The sequence below is a fragment of the Colobus angolensis genome, unplaced genomic scaffold, assembly GCF_000951035.1.
Source record: "Colobus angolensis palliatus isolate OR3802 unplaced genomic scaffold, Cang.pa_1.0 Scaffold5, whole genome shotgun sequence".
NCBI lineage: Eukaryota > Metazoa > Chordata > Mammalia > Primates > Cercopithecidae > Colobus > Colobus angolensis.
In genome coordinates this window covers 14,527,192-14,540,163 of record NW_012118487.1, presented here as the reverse complement: position 1 = coordinate 14,540,163, position 12,972 = coordinate 14,527,192, and the positions used below count along the sequence as shown (strand labels likewise).

The 12,972-nt window shown below is 39.7% G+C and overlaps 1 protein-coding gene across 2 annotated transcripts in view; it reads left to right on the top strand.

The window, feature by feature from the left end:
• Positions 1-12,972, top strand: part of GALNT7 (polypeptide N-acetylgalactosaminyltransferase 7) — a 159,425-nt gene that overhangs the window by 1,148 nt on the left and 145,305 nt on the right. The window lies entirely within an intron of this gene.

The following is a 12,972-nucleotide window of genomic DNA, read 5'->3' as shown; positions in this document are numbered from 1 at the left end:
GCCGACGCCGAGGGGAGCCGCGGCGCGGAGCTCGCGGCAGCTCCGCTGGGACGCATTTGTCTGCCGCCCAGGGCGCGAGTGTTAGCACTGACATTCCTTGGATTTGGAGGGTTTAGTCAGGCGCCTCGGAACATTAGTTACCCGGAGCCGCGCAGCGCGGTGAAGGGATCGAGGCCACTGCGGCTTCCCTGACCGGGAGCGGGCGGCGCGCACCGGCCTCGCCCGGAACCCTGACCTGCTTCCCCCCGGATGAACCGTTGCACCCCCTGCTTCCTCCTCCCTGAGCCTGGGACAGCCTGCTGGGCCGGCTGCCAGTGGGGGTAGGAGAGGGTATGAGGGGCTCACGACCGCCGAGGCGGCGGGGCTGCCGGAGGAGTCGAGTCACTCTCTCTGTTGTAAAGTGCTTTTTGTAAATGTGATCAGCGTCGCTTCTATGTCATGTTTATTAACTTTCCTTCTGGAAAGTTAGCATCAGGAAGTTGGGCGAAAAGGCTTGTGGCGTCCTTTCAAGAGTAAGAATCCTAGGAGGAGATCCCATTATCAGCTCTTTGCCTGTATCATGAGATTAGATGTAATCTGTAAGTTTTAGTATTTGAAGTCTCTACAGCAGTGGAATCCCTTTGTAATATCTGGGATAGATTCCCATCTAAGTCATCTGAATTGATGATAATAAAAAGTATCAGCTTTCCTTTTCAGTACGTTTGCAGTTTTAAGCTTCTCAGCTCATGGAGTGATGGTGATCTTTTTATGATTTTGTTCTCAACATGACTTACTGACAAAGGATAACTGAATACTGCAATTGAGGATATTTGTTTTAAGTCATCAAATGGCTTTTTACATGTAGCTAGAAATGTTTAACCCCCTATTTTCTGGTAGAGAAACTGACAAAACTAGCTAGGTTCAGAATGTCCCGCCCTTCTGATGGTCTTTTAAAGAGGTGGCGGAACATCAGCATCACTTGCCAACTCGTGAAATATTTTATTAGTGCAAATAAAGGATGGTCCATAATGCCCATTTCAATACTATATGGTGATGATAAAGAAGGTGATGATATCTTGATTTTTTGTTTGTTTCAGTGTACTTGATAAAGTTTCTCAGTGGATCCAGTGTAATTTCTATCATTCGTCAAAGACAAAAGGTAGATTTTAAAGACTTAACATAATTAACATTAAGAAGAATGCTTAGGTATCAGAAGAGCAAGAAAGACCCTTTTATTGGCTTCCCAGGTAAATAGTAATACAAGCAATTTAAAGTGTAACTTATAAATAAGAGCATAAATAAGGGATTATTACCTTCCTTTAATAAAGACTAACCCAGGAGCTTTTAAGATACAGTGCTAGAAGGACAAATCCTGTAGGGAGGATTCTGACTCCTGAGTTTCTCCTCCCCCTTGTGGTTCTTTTACTTGGATGATTATTGCAAATATTCCACCCATTTTGAGATCTCTGCTTCTCTTTAATGCTGATCTACACATGGACTTTTTTGGATCCCTTTAAATGGCCTGAACGATCCAGTTTACCAGGTGTGGGTTCTGCCTCTACTCCAGCAAGCTTGTACTTGTGGCTCCATTCACCCTCTGCCAGTTTTTATCTTGAACTATGAATGTTTAAGACACTAAATTCTGTTACAGCCTTGACGACTTGAGATGGTCCTTCCTCATCTGCACTATTTCCTTGTTTTAGGTCTGTCCACCTGTGGAGTCAAGACGAAAGAAACATGTTTCTTATATCCTTCCCATCTCTGGGCCGCTTGCTCTTTCTCTGAGGTGAATGATGTGAAAAATGACCTTACATTTCCGATCATATTCTGTTGTGTGATTTTAAATATTGATTTATTCAAACATTTTTTGAGTGCCTATTATGTACCAGGCATGGTACTAGTTGTTAAGGAAATACTCCTTGTCCTTAATCTCATGGATCTTGCAAAAACCACACAGCAATCAAACCTCCATAAACATATAAATAAAAATTGTGCTACTGCTTTCATAGTGAAAACCATAGGGGGCAAGAAAATGGAAGAATTTGGTCATAAAAGCCTTACTTGAAGAAATGACTGTTAGCAGTAGCAAATCCATACAGGTCTGAAGTCACTCGATTCTTACCTCCTTGTGGGAAAGAATTTATTGGAGGGGCATAAGGCAGAGTGAGAGACCGAGGCAAATTTTTGAGCAGGAGCGAGAGTATTAAAAAGCTTTAGAGCAGGAACGGAAGGAAGTACACTTTGAAGAGGGCCATGTGGGCGGCTTGAGAAATCCAAGTACCTCCTCTCACCTTGGACTTGGGGTCTTATACATTGGCATGATTCCAGGGTTTGCGTTTCTTCTCCCATGATTCTTCCCTTGGGGTGGGCTGTCTGCATGCGCAGTGGCCTGCCAGCAGCGGGGAGGGGCTGCATACAGTGGGTTTACTGAAATTGTACTCATGCTCACCTGAGGCATTTTTCCCTTACCATTTGAGCCTTCCTAGAGGAAGGGCAAGTACTAGTTAAAAGCCGCCATTTTGCCTATTAGTGCACATGCTGGAGCCCACTGGCCTAACTCCTGAGATCTTAGCAGGAACCTGCTGATAACCAGCTTTAGGTGTTTTCTGTCTATTGGGAGACTGCCTTTCCATGGTGTTGGCTGCGACCAATTATTATTTCAGAGAGACAGTTTAACAACTGCCTGACCATCACCCTTTGGCCACCTGACATTCTTGGTGGTGAGGGGCCTTTCCTGCCCTGCTCATGTCTGCCTAGCTGCCTACTCTGACTTTTGAGGCGAAATCTGAACATTTCAAGAAAAGTAGTTAATCTGGAAGTGGGTGGCAGCATTCTTGAGAAGGAGAATTTGTGCAAAGGTCTAAGGCAGGAGGTAGCATGGGTGAAATAGCGAGAAACTAGGAGATGAATGTTGTCGGAACGTGGAGCATGAGAAGTGGAATGATGCCACTCAGGAAAGCATGGGTCTCGCAGTCCACGCTAAGGAGATCTTAAGTGCAGTGAGAAGCTATTGAAGGATTTTAAGTAGGGGAGAGTGGATTTGTGTTTTGAAAAGATCACTCTGGCTGCCTACAGAAAGTACGTATTTGTCTATAGAACAGGTAGCAGGAGTCCTGGTGGGGGTGGTCATTATTCAAGTGGGACATAATCCTTGCTTAGATTGGCAGGGTGGTGGTAGAGATAGAAAAAACTAAATTGATTCAGGAGCTCCTAAAGATGCAAAGGCATCAGGATTTGGCGAGCGGATATGGTAGCGAAGATGTCAGGAGGCCTAGGATGATAGATTATTTGTTCCATTATGGAAAGTTGTCAAGGCAAAATGTATATATACTTTCTTGTGTTGTATTATGATTATGGGAAGCCTTTTTTTTTTCCGCCTTTGTCCTCTGGATATTTTAAGGACAGCATTTATTCAGACTGTTTAGACTTGCAAATCACAGAAAGCTCCTTTAATTAAATAAGTTATAATATGTCTCAGACTAACACCATTTATCCCAGGTTTTAGCCCTGAGTGACTGTCTACAGTTGACTCATAAGCCTCTGAAAATAAAGGTTTTTAAAGGAAATGTTGACAGATCCATTAAAACAGTATTCCCCTACCTTTTTAGCACCAGGGACCGGTTTTGTTAAAGACAATTATTCCACAGACTGGGGGGGTTGGGTTGGGCGGGGGATGGTTTGGTGATGAAACGGTGCCACCTCAGATCATTAGGCATTAGATTCTCATAAGGAGTGCGCAACCTGGATCCCTTGCATGCTATGCTCCTGTGAGAATCTAATACCACCACTGATCGACAGGACGCAGAGCTCAGGCGGTAATGCTCGCTTGCCAGACTGCTACTCACCTCCTGCTGTGCGGCCTGGTTCCTAACAGGCCATGGATAGGTACCTGTCCATGACCCAGAGTTGGGGACCCCTGCATTAAAACATTCAGTGCTGGTGAGAAGCTGTGTATAAACTAATGACTCTCTGGATATGCAAATGCAACTTTAGTCAAGTCATTAATGCCACTTAGGTTCAGGATGTGTACATAGTAGAACTAATTCAGGAGCCACTAGGCCAAGAGGTTTTATATGATAGGCAAGCTAACAGGTTTGAAAGGAATATAGCTTAAATGAGGATTGGTGGCTGAACTGATTACCCTGGCAGTCAAGTGTCACCTTACCAAAGCCATTTTATCTCAGTGATGATCAGTTGTAACCTGAAAAATTCTGCCCTTGAACATGAGATTGTCTTTCAAATGGAAGCTCTGTTTATACTATTAGGGATGGAGCTATCACTTAGTGAAAGTGTAGTGTCTTAAATGGCCACTGTTCTCTCAGTTTCCCAGGCTATACGCCTTAGGATTGGTTTTTGTTTTCTTTCCTGTTTTCAATCTCCCATTCCCCTTCTCCCCCCGCATATAATAATGATTAAAAATCTCACATCAACAAGTCTGAGAAATCGGGGGTTTATAGACTTCCTGAAATAAATGCGAACTTTTGCATACATCTGCATTTTTTTCTAGGTTGATAATCAGAAGCTTTTGTGTTTCCTAAAATGTCCTCTAAACCAAACAAGGCTTCCAGCCACTGACCATGTGCCCTTTGAAGGCAGGGTTCATGTTTCCTGTTCGTTGAATATTTCCTCAACATTTAATATGTGCCTTCTATAAAATTAGCACCAGGAAAGATGCTACAAGAAACTAAAGTAAGGTACATCCATTTATGTCTCCCACATAGGTCTGAACATTTCAGAAATGTTTGGTGAATTCCTAAGAATTGCTGTATTGATCACTTCTGTGGAAATATTTCCCATCCAATGGTCTATGTGAGGTCAGGCATCAGCCCTGTTACCATCTGCTTGCCCCTGCCCCCTTCCCCATCCTCCCCTCCCTAAGACCTCATGAAGAATACTGAGAACACCTGAAGTGGGAGTTCCTGCTCTCACAATCTAGTTGGGGGTGGGGAGAGCTATTCTTTGATCCAGTAGCAATGTAAAGAAATGATATAAGAACTGTCACAAGGATATATTTCATCAGTAGTCAAACCAGTAGGTGGAGAAGCCTTAAAATGGCCTTTTGGGGAGTGCACAATTATTAGTAAAGAGAGAATGAAAACTGTTGAACAGCAGTCTATTTTGTGACTTAGGCTGGTTGCATGGGATGGGAGATAACGTGTGAGATACGATTTGGGTTTCTGTATAAACTGTGTTAGATCAGACGATAGTAAATTGGAGAAAGAGGAAGAGAGAAAAATAATTCATCATGAATGAAAAGCAAAATTCTGAGCTTGAGCCATCTGTAAACAGAATATGTGGAATTTCTAACTTGAGTTATTAAAAAAGTTGGTCAGCAAGATTTGAGTAGCTATTGAATGCAGGAAAATGATTGTGATTATTCAGCTTCAAACTAGATAATTGTCTTTGTTCATATTTTGAATTTCTCATTCCTGAAGAATGAATGTACAATCTGAAAAGTAGCTAAATTAAGGATTTCAGTAATAACAGCAACAATAATAGTTTACATATATTGAATCCTTACTTTGGGCCTAATAAATATTCTACATGTATTTGGTCATTTATTTGTAACAACCACCCTCTATTGCAAGTCTGAGGGAATCCCCGCTTTATAGATGAGGCTGTTGTGGTATAGAGAGATGAACTCTTCGTCCAAGGTTATTCACTTAATTGATTGTGGAGCCAGGATTCAATCTTAGGTGTTCTAACTTCAGAGCTGTGCTTTCTGATGTTGCACTACAGTTTTTAACAACACAGACAAGTACACATATGGACTCCATTGAAAAGTGGATATATAGATGCTAGCAGGGTAATTTCAGATAAACACTGAAGACAATGTAGATGGTCCCTGACTTACCATGATTCAGCTTACAATTTTTGACTTTTCAATGGGTTTATCGGTGTGTAACTCTGTCATAAGTCTGAGCACACCTGGACTTAAGATGTCTTATGATTTTTCAAGTTTACAATGGGTTCGTTGCAGGGTGTAACCCCGGTAAGTCGAGGAGCATCTGTACGTGGTAATGTGAAAGAGAATGGGAGGCTGGGTGCGGTAGTTCATGCTTGTAATCCCAGCACTTTGGGAGGCCTAGGCAGGTGAATCACTTGAGGTCAGGAGTTTGAGACCAGCCTGGCCAACATGGTGAAACCCTGTCTCTACTAAAAATACAAAAATTAGCCAGGCGTGGTAGCATGCACCTGTAATCCCAGCTACTCAGGAGGCTGAGGCAGGAGAATTGCTTGAAGCCAGGAGGCAGAGGTTGCAGTAAGTGGAGCTCACGCCACTGCACTCCAGCCTGGGCAACAGAGCAAGACTCACATCTCAAAAAAAAAAAAAAAAAAGTAAAAAAAAAAAATAAAAAGGAGAGAATGGGATGGAGGGGACCACTCCGGGAACATCAGGGAAGGCGATGGCCAGAGCAGAGACTTCGGGAGTAAGTGTAAGACTATCATGCAAATCTGGGAGAAGAGCATTCCAGGCAGAGGGAACAGAAGTGCAAAATTCCTGAGGATGGAATGAGGCTGGAGTGTTTGAAGCCAGTATGGCTGGAGTTTGTTGAGTTTGGAGGGAGTACAGTACCGGATGAGCTTGAAGATGTAGTCAGGACTCAGATGATGGGCGTGTGTGGCTCCTGTGGTCTGTTAATTAGGGTGATTATTTGTTTTAGTTTACATTTGCTGCCCATTAGCCATTATTATCCTTTCACTCTCAGAAATGTCCTGCGTTGGATGGTAAATTATATGGGTGTCTTGCTTAAAATGTATGTTCCTAGATAAATGAATAATAGTCCTTTTTGGCCACAGTTTGTGGGCCAGATGCACAAGTAAACAATTGCGGTGGGTAAGACAAAAACTGTGTTAGTTAAGTCCACTGGGTGCTGTGGGATCACAGAGAAAGGAGCATCTAGTGTATGGGGCTGGATGCTGTCAGAGAGCTTGTCTTATAAAAAGACATGCTGGAGAGACGAGGACAGAGGAGACTGTGTGCAACAGCATAAATGACTGTGACCAATCCTGGGGACTACATGGCTGGAAAATTGGGTTGGAGAGGGGTGGAATAGAAGAGAGGACCCTAGAAAGATAAATAGAATCTGAGCCATGAAAGACTTTGAATGGTCAGAGCTGGGCTATAAGGAATAATCTGGAAACAGTGAAAGCTAGATTTCAGTGAGGAAAGAATTATGTCTGAAGGATATAATGAAGCCTAAACTAAGGAGAAGGACCTAGAAACTGAATACAGAGGAAGAGATTGTGGAAGTGTAATAGAATTGCCCAGTGGGAGGAGGAATCATTCTTGATGGTAAAGGAAAGGATGTTGATGCCTTTAGAAGGAATACAGCTGTCCAAAGCACTGGCTCTCAAACTTCTGTTGGCTTCAGAATCACCTAGAGGGTGTGAGAAAACGGATTACTTGGCCCCATGCCCAGAATTTCTGATTGAGTAGATTTAGGGTAGAGCCGATAATTTGCATTTCTAACTAGTTCTCTGGGGATGCATGCTGCTGCTGCTGCTGCTGGTTTAGGGATCATGCTTTTAAGGAATGCCAATCTAGAGGTTATATAGATTTGGGGGCTGCAAAATGAAAAATTTGGTTTGGTTTGGCATATGGTATTTTATAGACTACAGGTCAGTCACGCGAAGGTGTCTAACCAGGTACATGGAGCTCAGCATGGAATCAGAAGAGGATGCATTTCATTGGCCAGAGGGTGGTGTCTGCAGCTCAGGGAGCGGATTGGTAAGTTAAAGGAGCCTGTGTGGATGGAGGAGAAAAATGTGTGTATTAAGAAAGAAACATGGAAAATGCCTTCTTTTAGGCTCTAGGAGGTTGGTGGGGAGAGATGAAAGAAGACATAGACAGAAGTGAAATGACCTAGACAATATTGCCTAACCGTGAGCAAAAATAATTTCTTTAAGGGCAGGGCCATCAACAAATTCAAATGTTATAATATTTGAGAACTGACTAGAATGAAAGCTGAAACAAGTGGCTGTGGAAGCGTTACCTGCCTGCTAAGCTAACCAGTAGTACTTTGGTCTAGAGAGGGACCACAGCAGCATCATCATTGGCATCTCAGTAAATACTGTGGCCCAGGAAAACTGGTTCAGATCATAAAGAAGTTCAGGTCATGAAGAGTCATCTTCACTATGGGAAAAATACAAATAGAGAAAAAGTTTTATTAGAGAACTGTAACTATCGAAGAGGAACTTAACCCATTTTTGGTTATATCTGGGCTACCATAACTTTATGTGCCTTTCCACCTCTCCCTACCCACAACTCTGTGTGTGTGTGTGTGTGTGTGTGTGTGCGCATGCATGCAGACACCTATGTATATGTATTTTACTTGTGATCCTATATAATACTATATAAGCTAGGTACTGTAACACTTGTTAGTCATTTTTTTACTTAAGTCTAAAATCCAGTGATTAGAAAAGCTGTGACTAGAAAAACAATTTAATATTTAAAATTGGAAAATAAATTTTATTCTGAGAACATTAGGCAATTTTTAGTTTTTAGTACATTAATTTGACTGAAGTGTATTAAAAAAACAGAACAGCAAAACTGTGCTATTCTCAGCATAGAGAAAACGTATGCTCAGCATTTCAATATTCTTAGTTTTTAAAAATGAGGTTTATCATTAAATTCTAGTTCAGCCCTGTGATCCTGAAAGCAACACTGAGACAACTTGAACTGCAGTCACCCAGAGTCTACATCTTTTTGGAGAGGGAAGAGCTAACTTTCAGTTGCTTCATTTGCTAAGAATCCTGAATATTTCCAAATGAGAAATGTTCTCATTTCTGCACCATTATAAATTCCCTTCTGGGCTCCCCAGCCTTTATAGCATTTTCAAGCATTACTCCCAAGAAGCATTTAAACATGTGGACAGGGAGACCTGATTCACTTCACTGAATACAAGAACTGGTACGCTGAAACTTGAGGGAAAAATTAACTTTACATTATCTAATTAGGTTTACAGAATTGGTGCAGAGCAGCCTGGTTTCCCAAATCTAGAAGGTACAATTAACTGCAGTATTATATCAATACCAACTAGTCTGTGAATAGGCTTCTAAGCAATAGGAATCTGTTACTACCAAGAATATTTTAAACTGGATGAGTTAAAATTAAGTCACATACTATTGGGAACCATTCTGTATCAGAATAGTGTAGATGGCCTAGTCTTTTTTTTAATTTTAATTTTTACCAATTCCCTGGGTTTAGGAATACATCTGAGCCTCAAGAGGTATGCTACCGTCTTTGGTAGTAAACTTAACATGCTTAATGATTATCTGGCTTAATTGTAATTTTAGCATTTGTAGTTACCTTTATGAAATTATTTTTTATGCATAGCTTTACTGTGAAAACTATGTATTCACTGGTAAAGCTATGCTTCCTATGAAAACTGTGTATTCACTGGTGTCTTATAAAAAGAAATGGTATTATTTATTATGTAAGTATGTTTTAAATAGGCAGTAACTGAGAAACTGCCAAAACTTTTTTGGAGGGAGTTCACTCTTATTAGAAGTTGGGTATGTCAGCATTTTTATTTATTAAACTGTTTGTATTCATAATAATTCTTTAACTTTTGGTTTTCCTTTTAATAGAAACACCAGCCAGGTGTGGTCGCTCATGCCTATAATCCTAGCATTTTGGCTGCCTGAACCTGGAGTATTGCTTGAAGCTAGAAGCCTGGGCAATATAGCAAGATCTTGTCACTTAAAAAACAAACAAACCAAACCTGATAAGATACTCTTTAATGTGAGCAAGGTTTGCAAGTAGCTTTTACAACTGTGCAAATGCCTAACTTCTTCTACAAGGAGAACCCTTGATTTAAAACCAACCAGTTGATTCTAGTTTTAGAGTGAAACAATAGTTTCAATTCCTAATATAGTATGAAGAGACCCCTTTGAACTGTTCCACAGAATTTTAAGAATTAACACTTGTAGAGAAGTGATGTCATGACAACATCAATGTAGTATCTTTATGATTCTGTGAGAATTTGTTTTTTAAAAAATATATTCCTTAGAAAGCCAAAATAGAAAACAAAACAAAAAAAGAACAGTAAGGTACAGTTTTACATTGCAAAAAAGAAGTCTTTAAGTCATGATGCATGAAGTTCTCTATAAGTTGTCAGTACTTACTGCTGTACTTCACATTTTTTATTCTGTAGATTTGAAGTAAATATTTTATATACTGTTTATTAACATTTATTATTGCAAAAATAGTTCCTTTACAACCCTAGCATAAAACAAAACTATCAGTATACTTAAGTGAGTCATGCAAGTGTCATTTTGCCAGAATATATCAAAGAGATCTGAGTAATGATATTTAGAAATGGAAAATGTGAAAATAGCATCATTATTAGAAGATTCTAATTCTGTTTAGATTTATAGTTTATGGTCATTTATGTAAACATTTTAAAAATGGCTTAGGAACAGTCTAATTAGGTTGTCAATTAAGGTTTTTTTTTTTGCTTGATTGTTTAATGCTGTTATGAAAAACACATATTTGTCAAGGAAATTATTTGCCTAGAAAAATTTGCCATGCAATATATTTCTCCATACTGGAGTTCCTCTTTTTTTTTGAGATGGAGTTTCACTCTTGTCACTCAGGCTGGAGTACAATGGCGCGATCTTGACTCACTGCAACTTCCGCCCCCCAGGTTCAAGTGACCCTCCTGCCTCAGCCTCCCTAATAGCTGGGATTACAGGTGTCCACTACCATGCCCCGCTAATTTTTGTATTTTTAGTAGAGATGGGGTTTCACCATGTTGGCCAGGCTGGTCTCGAACTTCTGACCTCAGGTGATCCGCCTGCCTTGGCCTCCCAAAGTGCTGAGATTACAGGCGTGAGCCACTGCACCTGGCCAGTTCTTTGTTAATAAAAGTCCATGTACCTGGAAGTCAAAGGTATACTTTTCATTGCCATATCAAACTTGTCTGAGGCATTTTCTAAGATGTTTGTCTCATTGGATATAGGTTTTAATTAAGCTTGCTTGAGAAGACTTAAATCTTTACCCTTCTCCTGGTAGTTTTCTTCTGGCAGTTCAGTATTTTGCCATGCAATTTTTATTAGACAGTTTGATCATTGTGCTTCTTATTGCCTAACCCAACAGATTTAATCTTTTAATCTCTAATACAGCAAGGTGTGCTGTGTAAATCTTAGTGTTACCTTTACAATCTGTTTGCAGAGTTTTACATCATCTTTTGAAAGAAAGTGTCTAAACACCCCTGTTCAAATATCTGCTAGTTCTTGCCAGGATGATTTAAGATGAATTTAAAAAATCCATTAGATTTTTGGCAAATAAGCTCTCAATGATGGTACGGAAGAAATGACTACAAAGTGCTTTTTAGAGTAATGGAATATGACTGAAATTTTATTACTTTACACATGCAGATTTTTCTACTTTGGTAGATTTTCTTAAACTAAAAGATCACTGTCAAGATTAGAAATTTTTATCACTTAAAATACATAATTGTATTTGAACAATTAGCAAAAGATTGGGGAAAGGGAATATACAGGCCGGCAGTTTCGTTAACTGTTGCTCCCTGTGTGAAGGCCTCAGAGGAAATTCTAAGTCCAGTGTTCGTCAGAAAGGCTGGAGGAGAATGTTTCCATTTTAGTGATCAATGAAAATAAATTTGCTTACAGTCCAGGGAGATCATGGTAGTAGAGAAAAAAAAACTTTAGTAATTAATTTTCTAAAATTCTCTATTCTAAACATATACTAAGAGAGGATGGTTTTTAAATACCTCGGAATTTTAAAGAAATACATTTTCTGTATGAAATTAAGATTATTCCTCTTCTTGTAGCTAACATTTAGACTCTAAATCATGGCACATGTAACACTTCTATTTTAAAATAAATGTAGGGTACGTGAAAGCACAGTTGTTAACTTTGAAAATTTTGAAGCATGGAATCAACCTGCAAACATAATAGAGCTGAAAATACCATGCCTTTTCCTAGGTCATGCTGTTTGCTTAACCCGAGAAAGGAACTGCTGGTATCATCCAAGTATCGGTCAAAATATGTATGTACTGTATAGTCATCCTCAGATTATTTTTCCCAGTATCCTATTTGAAAATCTGAGGAAGGTTTTAATGAATGTGGCTTCATCTTACTTTCCATTAATTATGACTGCAAGAAGAGTACAGCCACTCTTGTTTGATCAGCCTATACACTGTGACTGAATGGAAAGCGAATCACAGCCAGAGAGTCTAATAGTTTCACAGTGGTAAAATAATGTTTTGTAAGAAGCAGTTATCGTCCTTGAGCACCGCTCTGTTAACTGGTAACAGTAAGGTAAAAGTAAGTGTTACAGTCTTTCTTATATGTTGGCAAAAATCACTTCCTAAAGATAAATGAATGGCTTGAAACATTTATTTGCATCTACTTCTTTAGCTTAAGTGACGGGTACTTATGTTTAAAAGTAACATGTTTTGTGTAATGATTTATGATTTCTAAGGGCTGATAAATGCAGAAAGAATAACTAAAAGGAAGTTGTAAGTGTCAGTTAAGGAATAGATGCTTTTTTAAATATAGAAAATTAGAAGACTTAAGGTAACAGCAAAAGTAATATACATTCATTCGGTATTTTTGTTTTCTGGTGAATTTAGATACTTTTCCTATTATTCCTGTAATTATTTTAAAAAATAACTACAATCTATTTTTTTTCTCCCTTGGGGCAGTGGATTCCTTTCTCTGATTATGAGGCCTGGAGTTTGAGTGATTCATTGGTCAGTTTCTTTTGGGTTCCAGTGGGTGCTAAATGTAAGAATGATTCTTTTAAGGTTAAAAAATGTCAGTTATATATTTTATTGACTGCAGGTAGCTAGAAAAAGTAAACTTGCCATGTGGGCACACGGCGTGTTGTCTCTGAATGATGAGGCTAGCAGGTTACTGTAATACACACACACACACACACACACAGAGCGTGTTGCCCTTAAATGATGAGGCTAGCAGGTTACTCATAATACACACACACACACACACACACACACACAC